This window comes from Periplaneta americana, chromosome 14 (genome assembly GCF_040183065.1).
Source record: "Periplaneta americana isolate PAMFEO1 chromosome 14, P.americana_PAMFEO1_priV1, whole genome shotgun sequence".
Taxonomy (NCBI): domain Eukaryota; kingdom Metazoa; phylum Arthropoda; class Insecta; order Blattodea; family Blattidae; genus Periplaneta; species Periplaneta americana.
The window spans coordinates 52,982,783-53,001,912 of record NC_091130.1 but is presented as its reverse complement, the minus strand read 5'-3'; the positions used below and the strand labels follow the sequence as shown (position 1 = coordinate 53,001,912).

The 19,130-nt window shown below is 36.3% G+C and overlaps 1 protein-coding gene and 2 non-coding genes across 9 annotated transcripts in view; all 3 read left to right on the top strand.

The window, feature by feature from the left end:
- The window catches only part of LOC138713282 (microtubule-associated protein futsch-like), a 1,205,925-nt gene that overhangs the window by 844,227 nt on the left and 342,568 nt on the right, over window positions 1-19,130 (top strand). The window lies entirely within an intron of this gene.
- On the top strand, window positions 9,022-9,094 carry TRNAS-GCU (transfer RNA serine (anticodon GCU)). The gene has a single exon. It is a non-coding gene; the product is annotated as a tRNA-Ser (tRNA).
- Window positions 10,905-10,977, top strand: TRNAS-GCU (transfer RNA serine (anticodon GCU)). Its single transcript has one exon. It is a non-coding gene; the product is annotated as a tRNA-Ser (tRNA).

Sequence of the window (19,130 nt, the reverse complement as noted above, 5' to 3'; positions counted from 1 at the left end):
GTCACACAGTATTTGTGTGCACTCATAGTTGAGTTCTCGCGTCTTGTCAGCTCATTTGAGTCGTGTGGATACAAAGGAAAAATTGTGACGGTGTCGTTTATAGTTCCTGGGGTAGCTCACTCGGAAGAGCGTTCGCGCGCTAAGCGCAAGGTCCCGGGATCGATACCTGTCCCGGAACAGTTTTTCCTTGAAATTATTCAAACCTGCTTTACAGGGAGCCAGATTTGTATAAATAAATACTAATACTAAATACTATAACGGTGACAATTTGTTTGCAAGGATCTAGTTTTTCGCATCCCCTGTAAAAAAAACAAAAATGGAGTTGTCCAACTTTGATACCAAGCTCCTCAATTATGGTGATTTATTTATTCCTCATTTGTTAAATCTGCACTCTATTTTTTAGCATTGAAGTACGGTGTAGTTCGTTACTGTGTCATTGATGGTGTTGCTGACGTTTCTGACCCTAGGGAGGGGGAAGGTAAACTAACTGTCGCCCTGGAGTAGAATACAGAATGCTCGATTTGTCTCCAACAGAGAACAGCGACGCAGGTTAATGTGAGGGACGTTGTTAATGTCAGCAAGAGGGAAATAGCCATGACAAATCTGCTTCTGCTGCTGCAAGCAATGCGCAGCGTGCTTTCTCTTCATTTCTCATCCTTGAACACGTCCTGTGTTGTTTCAGTTTCAGAATTCATGAGATGGTCTTCATGTGCCCCATGCAGACGAAACAAATCACAACATTTTCACTATTACAGATTGTGTTGCACTGTAATGCATACATAGCAGCTCGTTCTATTTCTACATGCACTCGAAAAGGGTTGGCTGTTCCATTCAATATGCTGAGACACTGTCTGTAATTGAACAGTTCGGTCTTATTTTAAGTAATGGGAAAAACAGAGAATATTGTGTTGACTCATTACTGGAGTCGTTTCGTATTTTTCTGATTTCGACTACGATTCAATTGAAAAATAGAATTTATTCGTTGTTCGCAAACTATTTCTACAGGGTGCGGCATTTAACGTTTCCCATTTTAAGTTGGCGATTCTGTTCACATTGTTGGTAAAACATGTTTGCAAACATAGGGATTCGGTGTAGCAAAGCCTTGGATTTAGTTAGCCACATCCCAACACAAGGATTCGGTGTAGCAAAGCCTTTAGTTAACCATGGAACGTTGGCCGGTGCAACAGCGCATTTTCTGTGTTGAACAGTTTGTTTCAACCAAGTCCATTGTTGCTGTCCAGCGCGAGTTTAGGCGGATTTTTGGTGATAATCAACGTGGAGTTGCACCATCACGAAAAATAATCAGTGTGTGGGTGCGTCAGTGGCGTGAAACGGGATCGGTTCAAAACAAAGCTCGAGTTCGTCAGAAAACTGCGCGGACTCCTGATAATGTCGAACGTTTGAGAACGGCTCTGCAGAGAAGTCCATATCGTTCCGTGCGGCGTAACTGGAACATTCAGCGCCTGTGGTTTCAACAGGATGGAGCCACATCCCATACAGCACGTGTTTCAATGAACACACTTCGTGCTGCTTTCCCTGGGCGACTTACCTCCAGATTAGGTGACATTCAGTGGCCCTCTGTTTCCCCTGATCTCACTGCACCAGACTTCTTTTTGTGAGGGTATCTTAAGAGTAAAGTCTACGGTCGTATCCTTCATGACATCGAGGACCTTAAAACCGCGATTCGTGAAGAAATTGCTGATGTTACACCTGAAACATTGCGGCGAGTAATGGCCGGTGTGCAGGGAAGATTGAAACAATGCATTGACGCAATGGAGGACATCTTAAAGACATTATTTTCAAAACATAAGATGTACTGTAATTCCAAGATTATAATGGTTGTAAACTGATTAATTTCTTGTAATTTACTTGTAAACTAAATAAGTTATGGGGGTTTGAAAATAGGAAACGTTAAATGCAGCACTCTGTATTTGTGACCAGTTGCAGGAAATGGGATCTAAAGTAGGATTTTTCATTTTTTTTTTTTTTTGTGGTTTCAAAAAAAGGTTGAAATACTGAGCATTAAAAAAATTCATGGTTCTAGATGCTATACCGGTAGTTTTTAATATAGGCTATTAGCCTACTTATTGAATGTTGATATTACATTATGTACTTTTGAGAAAATTGCAATTGTTTTCTTAGCAAATCTAAGAAAGAATAATTTGAATAATTTTTAGGGAAAATTGTTCCGGGGCCGGGTATCGAACCCGGGACTTTTGGTTCAACGTACCAACGCTCTACCAACTGAGCTACCCGGGAACTCTAACCGACACCGATCCAACTTTTCCCTCTATATCCACAGACCTCAAAGTGGACTGACAAACTTCAAGCAACCAACACTGATTGCACACTAACTCTGTGTGACTTAAATTGTGGTTTTCTGTTAACGAACAATGACGTGTATTATGCAAATCAAGCTCTCAGGTATAACTCCCTGTAAAGTTGATTTGAATAATTGTTAGGGAAAAGTTGGATCGGTGTCGGTGAAAGTTCCCGGGTAGCTCAGTTAGTAGAGCGTTGGTACGTTTATCCAAAGATCCCGGGTTCGATACCCGGCCCCGGAACAATTTTTCCCTAAAAATTATTCAAATCAACTTTACAGGGAGTTATACCTGAGAGCTTGATTTGCAACTCTAAGAAAGATTTGGATATTTAAGAAGCACTGTGTAGTTATGAGTCATACATGAAATAAGAAGGTAAAAATAACATTAACATTTTTGTGTTAGTATGTTGCAAGCTGTGTTTGATTGCTAATATACAAGTAAATTTTTCTGCGAAATGAATTGAACGTAAAGTGAACATCAACAAATTAATATGAAATAAAACACACATATTAAACTTTAACTTACAGCACAGTCTAGTATATACAGTCACGAAGCTCAATACGTAGTAAATATGCATCCATAGATAGTTGGTAACCACTAGGATCGCTACTATGGCCTCATTACAGACAATGCGAAATAGTACCTGCATAGTCTATTGTTCCTAGTACCCTCACAACTCAAGCTTGGTGACTGTATATACTAGACTGTGGTTACAGCATGGAATTTATATAAAATATATACAGGGAACATAAAGAACTTAAAACAGTAATTGAAACAATGTCTTCTAGCTGGCCATCAGATTTTTCATTCTCCAAGTCACTTTCTGTTTCACTTTCACTGTCACGACATGTAAAATAATCAGTACGAAAAGTTTGAAATTGTCAGTGAAACCTTCTATATTAATTTCCTTCTCCATGACATTAGATCAAGGACAATTCCAACAGTTGATTATAGTATAAAATGAAAGGGACCTAAAATCACCGATGTTATAATCCCATAAACGACTTCGAGTCCCTTTTCTGCTGTCAGCATTCAGTCAGTAAAACTCATTTTGCGCGATTTTGTGACAAATAATAAAAGTACTTCCTAGTTTAGTAGGCCTATGTAAAGAAATCCTACAGGTAGCGCAAGATGTCAAAACATAGAAATGGAGTTTTTACACCGCAAACTCGTTATTTTGTTCTCCTGTAAAATTTCCTTTCACGACTTTAGGTCTCTTTCCGCACAACGTGTCTTGATGATTTCAGTAGCGTACGCAAAATTTTGTCAAGGAAGGGGGTTGTTATTAAAATTGTTTAAAATTTACATTATCGGAGTTTTAAATTTCGTGTATTGTTGTTATTATTATTATTATTATTATTATTATTATTATTACGTTACGGTATATTTATTATTATTGTTACACTATGTTCTAATAAAACATATTCATGAATATTCTTACAAAATCTTTGAAAATTAATTTTTTTCAGCCATCCAATTTCTAACAAATGTTAACTTCTGTTTAATTTTGTATAATAAAAAATGCTTGTATCAGTATTAAACTTACACAATAATAATATAAACATATATTTAGCTAACAGCTATTTATATCTGAAACGTGAGACACTTTACATGACAGGAAAATCTATGGAAACAGTCAAATATACAGGGTGATTCACGAGGATTTACCGTCGCTTTCGGAGCTTACTGTATTTCCGAAGACATTCTGAGCAAAAAAGTCGTATAAACATGTGTCCTAATCTCAACGTTTTGAGAGTTACACTAATTTGAAGTTTGTAAAATACCATTTTTTTATTTTAAGGGTAAAAGAATATTACAAATAAAGAATAAACTATTTAGAAGTATCATTTCTTTAATTGGCTAGTATTCTAAAGCAAAAAATGTGTTGTTAATTGCTTTGTACCAATTTTGTTTTTCAATTTTTAAGTAAAAATTACGGTATTCTTTGCGCATGGATTCTTAAATTTGAGAATTGGTTCATGAGATAAACATTTTCTTACAAATCATAATTTTTTGCTTGATCATTTTCTTTAATTTTTAGGAGTTAAAAATTCATATCAGCAAAATGTTTTCAGTGAAAAGCTGATTCCATGCACAGCTTTGTGTAATTCAATATGCTGAGTATTCTTGTAAATTTTCATGTAAACCGGAGGAAATTGAAGCCGCTAGGGACTTTATTATTGACCAAAAGCATAGTTTTGAGAAAACGCCATTTTTAGTGGATGTCACTTTAAAAAGTGGTCGATAGACTTTTAGAAGTAGTAAACTTTGGCTAAGTATAGGAGAGAATGTTAAAAAAAATGTATAAGGTAAAAATATTTATCTTTACAATTTTGTCCAAAAATTCAATCCCAGTGTCCTTTAAATTTCACGTATCTATAAATACGTCGTGTATGCTAGATAATCACACATACAGACCGATTATTTAATCCTGACAACTCAGCGACGCGAAAGAGGGGAAGTAATAGGAGTAGTGGGGAGAGTTCCGAAGTAGAGCTAAGGGCGAGCGGTCGGTAAAGGAATGCAGTGCTGGAAAAACAACGCTATACCGCATGCGTGACATCCGATTGCTCTGACTGCAGGCGACAGACTAACCTGAACATCTCTTGGCGTAACTCGCCTGACCCAGGCGCACATTGTCGGCGACTGACAGGACTAAATAATCGTACTGTACCTCTTAAGCCCTCTCCCTTTCCCCCCAAAAAAAAGAGAGAATGCATATATGACCTTTTGCATCACAAACTGTACTGTAGTCTTTGTAAGGGGATGTGTTGTTTAAGTGGGATTAACATCAGGACCGACTTTATTAGGGACGCTGTTTGAGAAAAACATAGCGCAATACATGGATTATTGTAGTGACAAGTAAAGCTAGTGAATGCATTCAGTGTAATTCAGAATCGTGCTTTTTATGGGCGACTGGTTTGCGTCATTACTGTAATTGCTGATTGTTTGCTAGATAGTTTATCTCCTACATCTGATTGTAAGTGCAATTATATATAAATACAAAGGATCGCTCAACGAACGCACTTTGTTACATTTCCGCATTGGTTTTATAACATTAAAAGTGAGAAGTCATTTTCTTCAACTTTATTGTAAACTTTGAATAAGAAATGTGTTGCAAAAAGGTACATTTTATTTATCTATTTAGTTATTTATTATTTATTGAATTATTTATTTAGTTATTTTTATGTATTTATTGATTTATTTATTGATTATTTATTTGTTGATTTATCTATTTATTTTTATTGTTGATTTTTTATGTATTTATTTTTTATTGATTTATTTTTTATTGATTTGTTTATTTTTGATTGATTGATTTATTTAGTTATTTTTGTTTATTTTTATTTATTAATTGATTGTTTATTTATTTATTTACTGTTGATTTGTTTATTTATTTATTTACTTATTTATTTATTGTTGATTTACTTATTTTTATTGATTTATTTTTTCTTTATTGATTTATTTATTTTTTATTGATTTATTTATTTATCTACCTATTTATCTATTTATTGTAGGGATTAGGGAAAACACGAAAATTTTACTTGAAGCAAGTAAAGCGATCGGTTTGGAAGTAAATCCCGAAAAGACAAAGTATATGATTATGTCTCGTGACCAGAATATTGTACGAAATGGAAATATAAAAATTGGAGATTTATCCTTCGAAGAGGTGGAAAAATTCAAATATCTTGGAGCAACAGTAACAAATATAAATGACACTCGGGAGGAAATTAAACGCATAATAAATATGGGAAATGTCTGTTATTATTCGGTTGAGAAGCTCTTATCATCCAGTCTGCTGCCCAAAAATCTGAAAGTTAGAATTTATAAAACAGTTATATTACCGGTTGTTCTTTATGGTTGTGAAACTTGGACTCTCACTCTGAGAGAGGGACATAGGTTAAGGGTGTTTGAGAATAAGGTGCTTAGGAAAATATTTGGGGCTAAGCGGGATGAAGTTCCAGGAGAATGGAGAAAGTTACACAACACAGAACTGCACGCATTGTATTCTTCACCGGACATAATTAGGAACTTAAAATCCAGACGTTTGAGATGGGCAGGGCATGTAGCACGTATGGGCGAATCCAGAAATGCATATAGAGTGTTAGTTGGGAGACCGGAGGGAAAAAGACCTTTAGGGAGGCCGAGACGTAGATGGGAAGATAATATTAAAATGGATTTGAGGGAGGTGGGGTATGATGATAGAGACTGGATTAATCTTGCACAGGATAGGGACCGATGGCGGGCTTATGTGAGGGCGGCAATGAACCTTCGGGTTCCTTAAAAGCCATTTGTAAGTAAGTATTTATCTATTTACTTAATTAATTAATTTATTTATTTATTTTGATAATAATTGTAACATAAAATATAATATATACAGAAAGACATGGCATATGGCATATCATTTCCTAACAATGTTTTCATAAAAACCGACTGTTAGAAATATTATGCACATAGTGAAACAATATGAATACGCTTTAGAGTAGATGGAAAATATTTGGGATAAACTATCCTTGAATTTATGCTAATTGAGTTTAGTGTTGCACAACACAGTGTTTTCTCAATTGGTTAGGACAAGTTTATGTTCTGAATGATCATTGGATTGTTTTATTAATAGTGCCCTTGAATGGGAGCTTTAACAAGGTCTTTGCCTTTATTTGTTTAGTTTCTGTTTCTAAGGTCGACATCGTAAAACGATTGACTTTTGAATCTGCTCTTTTACTCGTGTTATCTAATTTCTCTTCCGTACATTGTTAGTCTGATCAGTTTCATTGATTCTATTAGCAAGCTGTCTCCAATTCATAATTTATTTGAAAGCCGTAATTGATTTTTCTTGTAATCTACGTTTAATTTATCGATAAATCTCTAATGACAACATTAATGTTAATTTTAATTCTTGATTTAACGTTCCTCTTAACTTGCAGTTTAGCCACCGGCGTAGCTCAGTCGGCTAAAGCGCTTACCTGCCGATCCGGAGTTGCGCTCGGGCGCGGGTTCGATCCCGCTTGGGCTGATTACTTGGTTAGGTTTTTCCGAGATTTTCCTCTCCCATAAGTCTAATGTTAGGTAATCTGTGGCGAATTCTCGGTCTCATCTCGCCATCACCAATCTCATCGACGCTAAATAATCTAGTAGGAGTTGATACTGCGTCGTTAAATAACAAAGTAAAAAACGTAGAAGTTATTCAGAGATGATGAAACAGTGATACATCCACTGCTGTGCAGCAACTGTTAGTAACCATGAAATAAGCGGGCCCGGATTGAAATCCTGGTTGGGACGAGTTGCCTAGTTGAGGTTTTTCCGGGGTTTTTCCTCAAAAGAGCAACTGTGTAACTAACTTTCGGCGTTGTACCCTAGACTCACTTCGCTGGCATGATCGTTTTTGCTTCCTTTTCGAGATAAAATTTGTTTTATATGATACATTCCATAGCGTGTTTTAATGATCAATATGCGCAGTCAATTTAAGAGAGCAGTGTATTATGATTAAAAGAATTTTTACGTGTTTTTATTTATTCGGATCAAAATTTTGCACATTTAAAGAACAATACAAAATTCTTTCACTCATTTATTATCATAATGATCGTTCACCTCTGCTTCGGCATGTGAACGTGAGACCAGCAACCGGCTGGTCGGTCTCGGTCCTTCAAGGGCTGTGGCGCCACGGGTTGTTATTGTTATTATTATTATTATTATTATTATTATTATTATTATTATTAACTTATTATTATTATCATTATCATTATCATCATAATATACTGATCTCTTAAACTGATTGAACGTATTGGAAATTAAATCAATGGCTTTCCCAAAACACGCCATGAAATCTTGGAATGGAGGCTTTGAGCGTATTCCGAATCTCACCGGTGAGCAATCCGATGGCATCACGGTGTTCCGAATTCCACCGATGACGTCATTGATGCTCCACCGGTGTCGCACCGGTGCCATCAGCTTGCAGAGGTGGTGGCAGTCTCCATCAGCCGATATCAGTGAATCTGATTGGTTCTTGTATAGGGCGGGAATTAGCAGACGAATAACATCGTGCACCGTTGTGTCATGGCGGTGTGTTCTGCTTTAGTTCTGCTGTATTGTTTGTAATGAGCACAATGTAAATACAATATGTTAATGGCTTATGAGCGAACATGTCAACGGTTCAAGAAATAAGTTTTTTTATGATCTCTTCTCTTTGAACGAGATGGCAGTACGGAAATTTCGCGAAATTTTGCTAGCGTAGCACAGACAACAACTTACACAGTCGCCATGACAGCCATCGATCCTTCCAGCAGTTTTGTTCCTATTCCGCTGCAGCGTGACGTCATTGTTGTCCACCGGTCCGGTGAGATTCGGAATATGCTGTTTCACGGCTGGCGTCATAGGGATCGATGTTATCTGGGCTAAAGGGCCGTGGTCTGTTGGCGCTGTTGCTACCATACAATACATCTCAATCTTAAATATCGCTAGACAACCAGCCACAGCCCCAATCGTTCCCAGCACGCTAAGGAGATCTTTGCGCTCCCGTGTGCCTCACCACTGACGATGTCTGCCTCAGCAGCAGACGAAACATATGGTAGCAACAGCATCAACAGACCACGGCCTTGTAGCCCGGATAACATCGATCCCTACGCCATGAAATATTTCATATATCGGTAAAACAATTTTTATATAAATCTGGCTTTCAGGTGTGACGGTGTCGTATATAGTTCCTGGGGTAGCTCAGTCGGTAGAGCGTTCGCGCGCTAAGCGAAGGGTCCCGGGATCGATACCCGGCTCCAGAACAATTTTTCCTTGAAATTATTCGAACCTGCTTTACAGGAAGCTACTACCTGAAAGCCAGATTTGTATAATACATTCGTTACTGGAGGTACGTTAACAGAAAGCCACAAAATAAGTCACACAGTATTGTGTGCACCCATAGTTGAGTTCTGGCGTCTTGTCAGCTCATTTGAGTTGTGTGGATATAAAAGGAAAAATTGTGACGGTGTCGTGTATAGTTCCTGGGGTAGCTCAGTCGGTAGAGCGTTCGCGCGCTAAGCGAAGGGTCCCGGGATTGATACCCGGCTCCGGAACAATTTTTCCTTGAAATTATTCAAAACAATCTTTATTTCGAAAAGGAAGCGAAAACTAGCAAAATTATATTAAACTTTTTTGTTTGAAATATCTCAAAGAATAACCCCCTGAAATTAATGACTACTTACGGTTCACCCTGTATAGGGTATATGCGAAACTGGAATATCCCGTAAAGACATTTCAATGTAAGCGATTTTGCTATTACAATTCTCGTTCTTCTAGCGAGGGGCAGAGCGAACAAAAGCGAGGCCTCTGCCAATTTTCGTGGCTTTAATATAGGCAATTCCGTGGACAAGGACGTGATTAGAGACGTCTCAGCTGTGTTGCTTGTTAGCAAGGTGACAAGGTTTCTTTTTATTTCCGTGAATCATTACTGGCCCACAGGCGATATGCAACTTGGAGTCACTCCTGAATGAGTCAGCGAGTCTGGTGACATTTAAGTTTTATCACAACTTATTACACTGTTATTTTACGTTGCTTATTAGTTGAGCTTAAAATTATACCGATTGAATAAGAAAATGTCATTTTAATTTTTTGTTGGAACTGGAGAGATGCAGCTTTCGATATTAAAGCAGGAGAAATGTAATTCCTGATAGCGTCGGAAATATTTGTTAGCTCTTCTTATCAAAAGTCGTTTGAGTTCAGACTATTCAGGGTGGATATGAACTATAGGTACAAACTTGAGGAAGTGACTCCTGACAAGAAAAGGAACAGAAAAATTCTTGTACAGAACTGTACAGAGTCCGGAATACAAATAATTACATTCCTTTCTATTGCATGATACTAGCCATTTAGTTTCTGACAACTTTTGAGTAAGTGCTCGAAGTGATCTTCAAGAGCCTCAGTGCTAACGTCCACGCTTTTCATCATGGATTGACGCATCCGTTCGAATCTTCAAACCTATATCCGAGTAGCGTCACAGGCTGCATTGACACGTTGTTCAAGTAGTGCAGATTTGGAACTGGCTCAGCATACAAAACTCTTTCCAGAGTGTCCCCACAGGAAAAAAAAAAACATGTGAATTTAAGTCCGGTGACCGGGAGGGCCATGTAATTATAATTATGAATTCATTTCAGTAGTTCATGATTAAGTAATTGCACATACTAGATGTGATAATAAGCGATGGTACATTAAAAGAATGTTGTGAAGATGACATATTTTCTCCTGCAAATCTGACTTTCAAGTATAGCTCCCTGTGAAGCAGACTTGAATAATTTCAAGGGAAAAATTGTTCCGGGGCCGGGTATCGACCTTTGGCTTAGCGCACCAACGCTCTACTGACTGAGCTACCCAGGAACTACATCCGACACCGTCTCAATTTTTGTCTTTATATCCACACACCTCAAGTGTGCTGACAAAACGCCAGAAACCCAACTTTGAGTGCACACAAACTCTGTGTGACTTGAATTGTGCTTTTCTGTTAAAACGTGCCTACAGTGACTTATACATTATGCAAATCTGGCTTTCAGGTATAGCTCCCTGTGAAGCAGACTTGAATAATTTCAAGGGAAAAATTGTTCCGGGATAGCTCAGTCGGTAGAGCTTTGGTGTGCTAAGCCAAAGGTTCCGGGATCGATACCCGGTCCCGGAACAATTTTTCTCTTGAAATTAATCATAATTTCTCCTATAGAATATATTTGTTTTCAAACAAATTCCTTTATTATAGTGCGATTGATATTGCTGCTTATAGTTTCTTTTTTGAACTACTGTTTAAAAGACATCCAAATTAAAATGATTTTTATTCGATTATTTAACGATATTATATCAACTATTAGGTCATTCAGCATCGATGGAATTGCTGATAGATGATATTTGACGAGGATCCGCCATAAATTACCAGACATTCGCCTTAAAGTTAAAAAAAAAACTAGGAAAAAAACCAACTGAATCATAAACCGAAGCGGGAATCGAACCCATGTTCCAGTGAACTCTGGAACAGTAGGTAGGCTAAACGCGCTACCGACTGAGCTTCTAAAAGATAATTAAATGCACCCAAGTAAGTTTTCGTCATCTGGATATTTAACTCGTTAATAAATTGCACATGATTGATTTTGCACAAATTTTATGTGAAATATTTGTGCGTATAATTATTATAATTTATAATAGAGTCCTCACACTTCAAGCTCAGGGCATTTCCTGTTATACGTCTCACACAGTTACAGTAATTGCTTGGGGCTCCGGATTCTGGCTGTTAGGTACTCGTGTAAGGATGGGACCTGGCTCTGTGAGGTCTGAGATAGAATGACCCACCTGTCAGCATAGGATTCACTAATGCCACCCAGGCCATCTGTCGAACTTCGGACAACCATTGCATATAGAGGGTGCACAATGAGGTAAATCAAGTCTAAGTGCAAGGTTCCGTCCCGGGTACTGCCTTCGAAAAGCCAAGCCAACCTCTGCAGTTGATAGCTTCTTTAAATAAAATAAGAGCCGTTCCACGGTGGTTGAAGCATGACCTTGGTTCCGCTGTAGACTAAAATGCGTCTAATCGGTAAGACTTCCACGTGCTGCCGCCCACATAACCTGCGCGAGATGACAAGGCCATGCTTTAACTACGGTAGAACGGCTTCTACCACTTCTGCTAACCCCACGTGGGAACACGTCTATAAAATTCCTATATGAATAAAATTGGTCTTAGTTTCTTTGTTATCGGAAAATACACTCTCTCCCCTCCTATTCAAATGATAAAGTAGATTTTTTGTCTTAAAGTCTAATGGACCGAAATTCGATTTCTGAATAAACTCAAGATTTATTTCTTCCACAATGCTTGGATATTCCTTATTTTTTATTCGTTTTATGTTGTCTTAAACGGTGATATTGCGTCATGCTTACCACATAACTAGTGAGTACTGTTACATTTGGACGGGTTGATTTTTCATGATCCTCATAGTAATGAAGACGTAACGGACTGAGGGACTCTATCTTTGAATGCAATTGATGACGAAGTGCAAAAAATATTGTTGTCCATATAGGTCATTAGATATTGAGGAAAGCATTATTTTTATCATATTATGATATTATTGTTGCCTGAAGAACAATTGGTATTTACAAACACTCGTATCAATGACCTGCTTTGACTCTCTCGATGGGAGAGACAGAAGTGGGTGCTGGAAGGTTTTTGGATTCAGTCCAAGCCAGGGTCAAGATTTTCGCTCCGTAACCTCATAATAACTTTGAGACCTACCCAGAACAGAAAACATGGCATCACTGTAATTGGGTTTGAGTAGGTATGGCGTGTCTCAGCATTATATCAATCACATGCCCAGGCACACACATAAAATTCACTCGATTTCATACAATATTGCATGATGGGCTATTTTAAGTTTTCGAAGCTGCAGACCTTGAACACAAGTATACAAACAAACGTTGCATTTGTATCATAGTCTAGAATTTCATGATCGCTCTATTGCTAAATTCGTCATGCCAAATCAATGTTATATAGCCTCCTGAGACATTTGTTGTTATATTTTTAAAGTTGAATAGTATAATTTCTACATTTCAAAAAAAGACACTGAAATGAAGAAAAATGCTGAAAAAATCTGCAGGTTACAGTTAGGGCACAAATGCAAGTAGGCTATATTATACTGTACTTCCTGTCTCTGCACATGCATCTTATGCCATAATCATGTATGAAGTATAGTCACAGTCTAGTATACTGTATGCAGTCACGAAGCTCAATACGTAGGGAATATGCATCCATAGATAGTTGCTGACCACTAGGATCGCTACTATCGCCTCATTACAGACAATGCGAAGTAGTACCGGCACAATCTATTGTTCCTAATATCCTCAACAACTCAAGCTTCGTGACTGTATATACTATACTATACTATACTATACTATACTATACTATACTATGCTATATTATACTATATTATAATATATTATACTATACGCTTAGGATTCAGGAGGATAGATGCATGGACAGTTTACCATGACTTCTGACTTACTTTCTAGTCTGAGTTTAGCACACTCAAAATTTTATTTTATTTATTTAACTAGCTAGTTAGCTAGTGAGTACAAATTAAAATTATAAAACAAAAATGTTTCTAGCCACTACCGTAAGAGCCAGGCTCATGTACAATGTGGTCTTAGCCAATAATATAACATAAAATTTACAGGAACAGTTTACTAAATACAGTAAGTAACTTAATTCAAACCAATAACACACAAGAGGGAAAAAAAGAGGAAGAGAGACAAAAACACATTGAATATAAATTGACAATCAGACAGAAGCCAGTGATATTCAATAAAAACATGAATATAGTCGACAGAAATAAAAAGTAAAAAAATACACACACTTGTTAATATTATATATCATGAATAATTTCGTAAATTTCTTTTTTAAAAGCCTCAATTGTAAAAATTTCAAATTTGGAAAAAGGTTTGTAATTTTATTATAAAGTCTTGGGCCGAAACTAGCACCATGTTTAAGAGCTGCACTTGTATGACATTAGGCTCAATTAATGGGTAAGTAGACTTTTGTCTTCGAGTACGATATTCATGTCGATTAGATTTGCGTTTTATTTTATTTCTGATATAGTAAGTTAGTAAACTATGTCTATAAATTTCTTCAATAGTTATTACTTTAAAATCTGTATAAATTAAATTTGTTGGATAATCCATATTTTTGTTAGACAAATTTGTATTAATCTTCTGTGCAATAAAATGAATGGATTAAATACAGCTGATGCTACTCCACCCCAATTTATTATAGCATATTATATTAATGATTTACTAAAGCTAAAAATATTATTCTCAATGCCTCCTTAATGATAAAATTTCGAATATTCGCCTCCAGGACTGTCACTTAGGAGAATTACATGCTTCGTAATTGCATAAGACCATACCTGTCAGTTGTGTTCGTTTATATTTAATTGGTGGAACATCCCCTTCTTTTAGAGCAGGCATGGGCACAATGTTCCCGCGTGGTCACTGTATACACCACTCCTTCATTTCTCCCTCCACAAATATTCTACCTGTCTGCGAGTACGTACAGCAAGCAGAGGTTGAACCCAGTACCATAGTGTTCTAATCAGGGGTGCGTAAATTGATGGAATATGCCTATTATATTGTAGATTTCGTTTTAATTACCAATTGTTATTATGAATGAAGATAAAATTCGATGTCTCAACTTTTCAGTTGAAATTTATATAAAACATAATATCACACGGAACTTCGATCTTGAACATCAGAATGAGTTTGGCCAGCATAAACTTACAGGCCTTGATAAGAGCTTAAACATGGTTGTTAAAAATGATTTAAACTAATAAAATAATTGTTAAATGCGATAAAGCAATGAGTTATTTTAATATAATTTATTGTGAATGTTGAAATAGTGAGAAATTTTCCAAGACTCTGCAAGAATAATTTGTTAATGGAAAAGCCAACGCACAATCACTATTATACTAGGGGCAGAAGAAATAGGCGGGTATGGCGAACCCCTCATTCACTACCCCGACTCCTATACCCCTCAGAACCTGCTTCGTGTATAGTTCTATTCCAAATAACTTACTCCTCCATTCACACGTTCTGCACTATAGGAAAACTTAAAAAAGAAGAAATATAATAATGTGATTTCTATAGGCATCCAACAAGGAAAACTCAGTGCGCAGAAACCAGCGGGCGTGATTGTCTCGCGCAGATGGCATATGCTCCCGTTCCCAGCATGCTCTCACGCCTACTGGAGGGGGGTAAGAGGGGTATAGCATGCGCGCCTCGAGGAATCCGAGCTGAGTTTTGCTAGTAGGATACCTGTAGTAACTACAAATACCTGATTTACTGAATATTGTTGTCTTGTTTAGTCAACTGTTCGAACACAGGCCTGAAACTCAGAAGTGACAACAATAAGGCATCACTCATGAGGTAACTAAGGCAGGAGATAGTAGCTTATGATGGCCAGTTCTGTTTCCCCTTCCATTGCATATATCGATGAATAATAACATATTATACAAATCAGTCTTTAGATGATATCATCTACTCGTATAATATTTCGCAAGTTAGCCATTTAATAAATGTAATAATTATTATAATGTAATGTAAACCTAATACGAGAAATCAAATATTTAACATTATACACAATTATTTTGTTTTTGTGTGTTTTCAGAATATTTTATTGGAATAGTAAGTACTAAATAATGTTCATACGGTTGTCAACTTTGTGAATCATGAGAAAATTAAAAATTAAAGTTCAAAAAAAATAATATATTTTTACTGTGTGTAGAAAGTGTACACGTTATTATAACATGAACAAATTTCGTGATAAAAATACTTATGTAATAGAAGTAGCTACACTTAAGAATGGCTTAGCTCAACAAAACAAATAACACAGTAAGTATGACTAAGAAAAATCGTTCTGCACAAATTCTCTGAACCGATTGTAGAGAAACATCTTACGCCTTGGCAGTGGCTGTCCGCGTTGATGATAGGGCACTTTTAATGTCCTCACAATCTTTAAGTTCTTTCAAGAAACAGTAAACTTGATAAATAACGCCTTTAATATGACTTCTGATATCAGGGCTGACTGAGACACCAGCGAATAGGGATTATAAAGAATGGACACTTCGCGTCGGTACCTTTGATGTAGCCGGACCGATTTCAATGACCTTCAAACCAGCTAGAGCGTCAGATTCTGCTTTCTCCCTAGAGTTGGCGCTGACATCACACCAGCTAGCAGTCGACATAGCGGAAATATAACACATACAATTAATACATCTAGGTACATTATGTACTCAAATAAAATAAATTGGATCCATAAAATAATAAATCCTTCATTAACTGTAATGTCTAGACTCTAGAGTTCCTTTATAATGAGAGTTGAGACGTTGACCCCAACAACAATTAAAATATGTAATGATTTGATAGCGCTGAAAATGGAAAAACAAAACTCTTACGAGAAGTAAAACCATATACCTATATTATATTATATACAAATATTAAACGAATACGATACTTAATTTATAATGTATTATATTATTTTATAATATAATTTATGCTATCTGAAATATAAAATATTACTATTACAACTAGTTTGTCACTGAGAAATAAGGAAAAGCTGTTAACTTGAATTTATTTGAAGCAAAGCTTTACTGGATTATGCAATAAGGTAGGCGATGTTTGGATCCTGTGGCTTAATTCTATTCTCAATTATTATCTCAGCGTATGCTCGATTACACTACCTCTAGCGCTTGAAAGTGGAACTAGCCGCTGGCGCACAGAGAAACAAAACACAGGAAAATTCGCTCAGTGTCCATTCTTTATAATCCCTATTCGCTGGAGACACGAGAGTGATTACTTGGATGATTAGTATTTGAAACTACTGTTTCTTATGAGTGATTAGTAATTTAAAAATACTGTTTATTATCATTATACATATTTGCGAACAAGCTCTAACACAGTAGTATCATATACGAGCACTTGTCAACAACTAGCATTCGATCGCAGCGACAAGAATGTCTCTTTGTTCAGGTCATAAACCGCTAGAGAAAGTGTGGAGTGAGTAGTTTCCACACAAGACCAAAAACACGCCTATTTCTTCTGCCTTTACTACAGTTTAAAATGCAGTCCGATCAATTTAACGATTTCAGATACAGGGACATCACTTTATTTTTACCAACATTTTTAACATTAACCTGGCTATACTCGGAAACACTGTTGCCCCCCTTCCATTACAGGAGTTTGATGTTACTAGTGCAATATGTAAACAAATCATTTTACTAGGTGTAGGAGGAGAGAAAAGTAGTGTATCCATTTGTGTTGTAGGTAAATACGATATTATGATTTTCAGTTTGATTATCGCTTTTACGGAATTTATCAAAATACAGTAGAGTAGTAACTTTTTTTTTAACTCAACTTTTCAGGCGGCTATGTTCGTTATGTAATGTCTACTTTACTTAGCATATTAATTATTGGTGTTAACATACAATATAGAGAGTGCATTTAAATTGAGGGGGTCATAAGTAAAGGGCTGTAAGTGCACTTAAGTTACTTTTGAGAAAATGGGGTTTAAATATTTAAGCTTTCGTAAAATCGGTGAAATTTTTATTTTGCCACTAAAATTTTAGATACTTTAGCTTACACTGGATGCACTTAACTCATGTTATTACAAATGTCACTAGCATTCCTTTGCTTCTAGGCACCTCAATTCAAAATAAGCTAATCTGAATTTTTAAACAAGTTGCTGAAAATGGTTGCCGTTCATTACAATGCAGGCTTCAATTCTTTTATGCATATTATTAAAAACATTTTGAAGCATATTCTCTGAAATTGAATTTATCGTTTCTTGAATATAATTTTTTAGTACGATATTATTAATATAGGTTCTTTCTTCTATAGAAAACGCAACCATATTTCTGAAACACACTATACACTGCAGTGTTTACTTCAGTGCTTGAAGACTTCGAATGCAACAGCGGCCGTAAGTTTGTGTGTCTGACGGGAGCAAGGCATTAGTGAAGGGATGGGAGTGAAGTACATTCAGAAATGCAGGTACAATAAAAATGCAAGTAAAAATAAAATGATATCCCTGTACATAGGAGAGTCATAGAGAACAATACCCTTTTTGAAATGAAACCAGCAAGAAATAATTGTATGAATTATTACCTAATGACAAGTCCCCTAACTTACGTAATTTCGCAGCTAAGGTGTTGGCAATCTTTGAATCCACTTATGTCTGCGAACATTTTTTTTTTCTACAATCAACCTGATGAGTAATATTGCCCTTGCACGTCTAACAACCTATCATCTCGTAACTGTTCTACGTTTATGTAGTAATAGTATTCACCCTAATATAGACAGACTCGTTCTGACCAAACAGCATAGGCGGTATAAGTGATTATTTATAATGAGTACTAAGCCATAGTGACCATATAAATGCTTATATTCCACACTCAGTAAAATACTGTCTATATCCGATAATCACATATTACTTTCGCGAATAATTTCCAACGCTGATTTACTGATTGGAGGTATGAAATGTTTATGTATTTCTAATTTTGCTTTATGTGGTATACTATTTTTGGCTGGATTTTATTCAAAGGATTTAATTTTGGAGATGGTATCTTTAAGATATGTAAATATCTTTGGATTTTTTTGTTTTATTCTTCCACGGGTTTAACTGTTTGTTATTCTTTCCGTTTATTTTATTTTATTCTATTAATAAAATATGTTTAGAGTAGTATTTTTCTAGGAAATGGCATATCTTCACAAACCACAATTTTCGAGTTACGACACTATTTTACTGGGAGTTCGATATTACATATTTGACTTGATTTGAAATGTTTAATTAATGGCATGCCGCATCTATAGTTTGTATAACCCTAAGTGGAAGAGAAGCCAAGTTAATGTAATGTTAACACGTCCGAAATATTGTAGAAGGGGTGAACTGGATCATAATTACTTCCCCTCCGTTATGCTCATCTCTATTTTAAAGACACGGTACATCGAAGTAAAATATTAAATCTGTACTGAATAAATTTATTAAAAAACTGAAACCTGCTACTTCAGAAGAAACGAAAATAAAGCTGTATAGCCTACAAGAATAATTTCCATGTTTTTTTTTATTTTATTTTATTGGGTTATTTTACGACGCTGTATCAACATCTAGGTTATTTAGCGTCTGAATGATATGAAGGTGATAATGCCGGTGAAATGAGTCCGGGGTCCAGCACCGAAAGTTACCCAGCATTTGCTCGTATTGGAAAAAACCTCAACCAGGTAACTTGCCCCAACCGGGATTCGAACCCG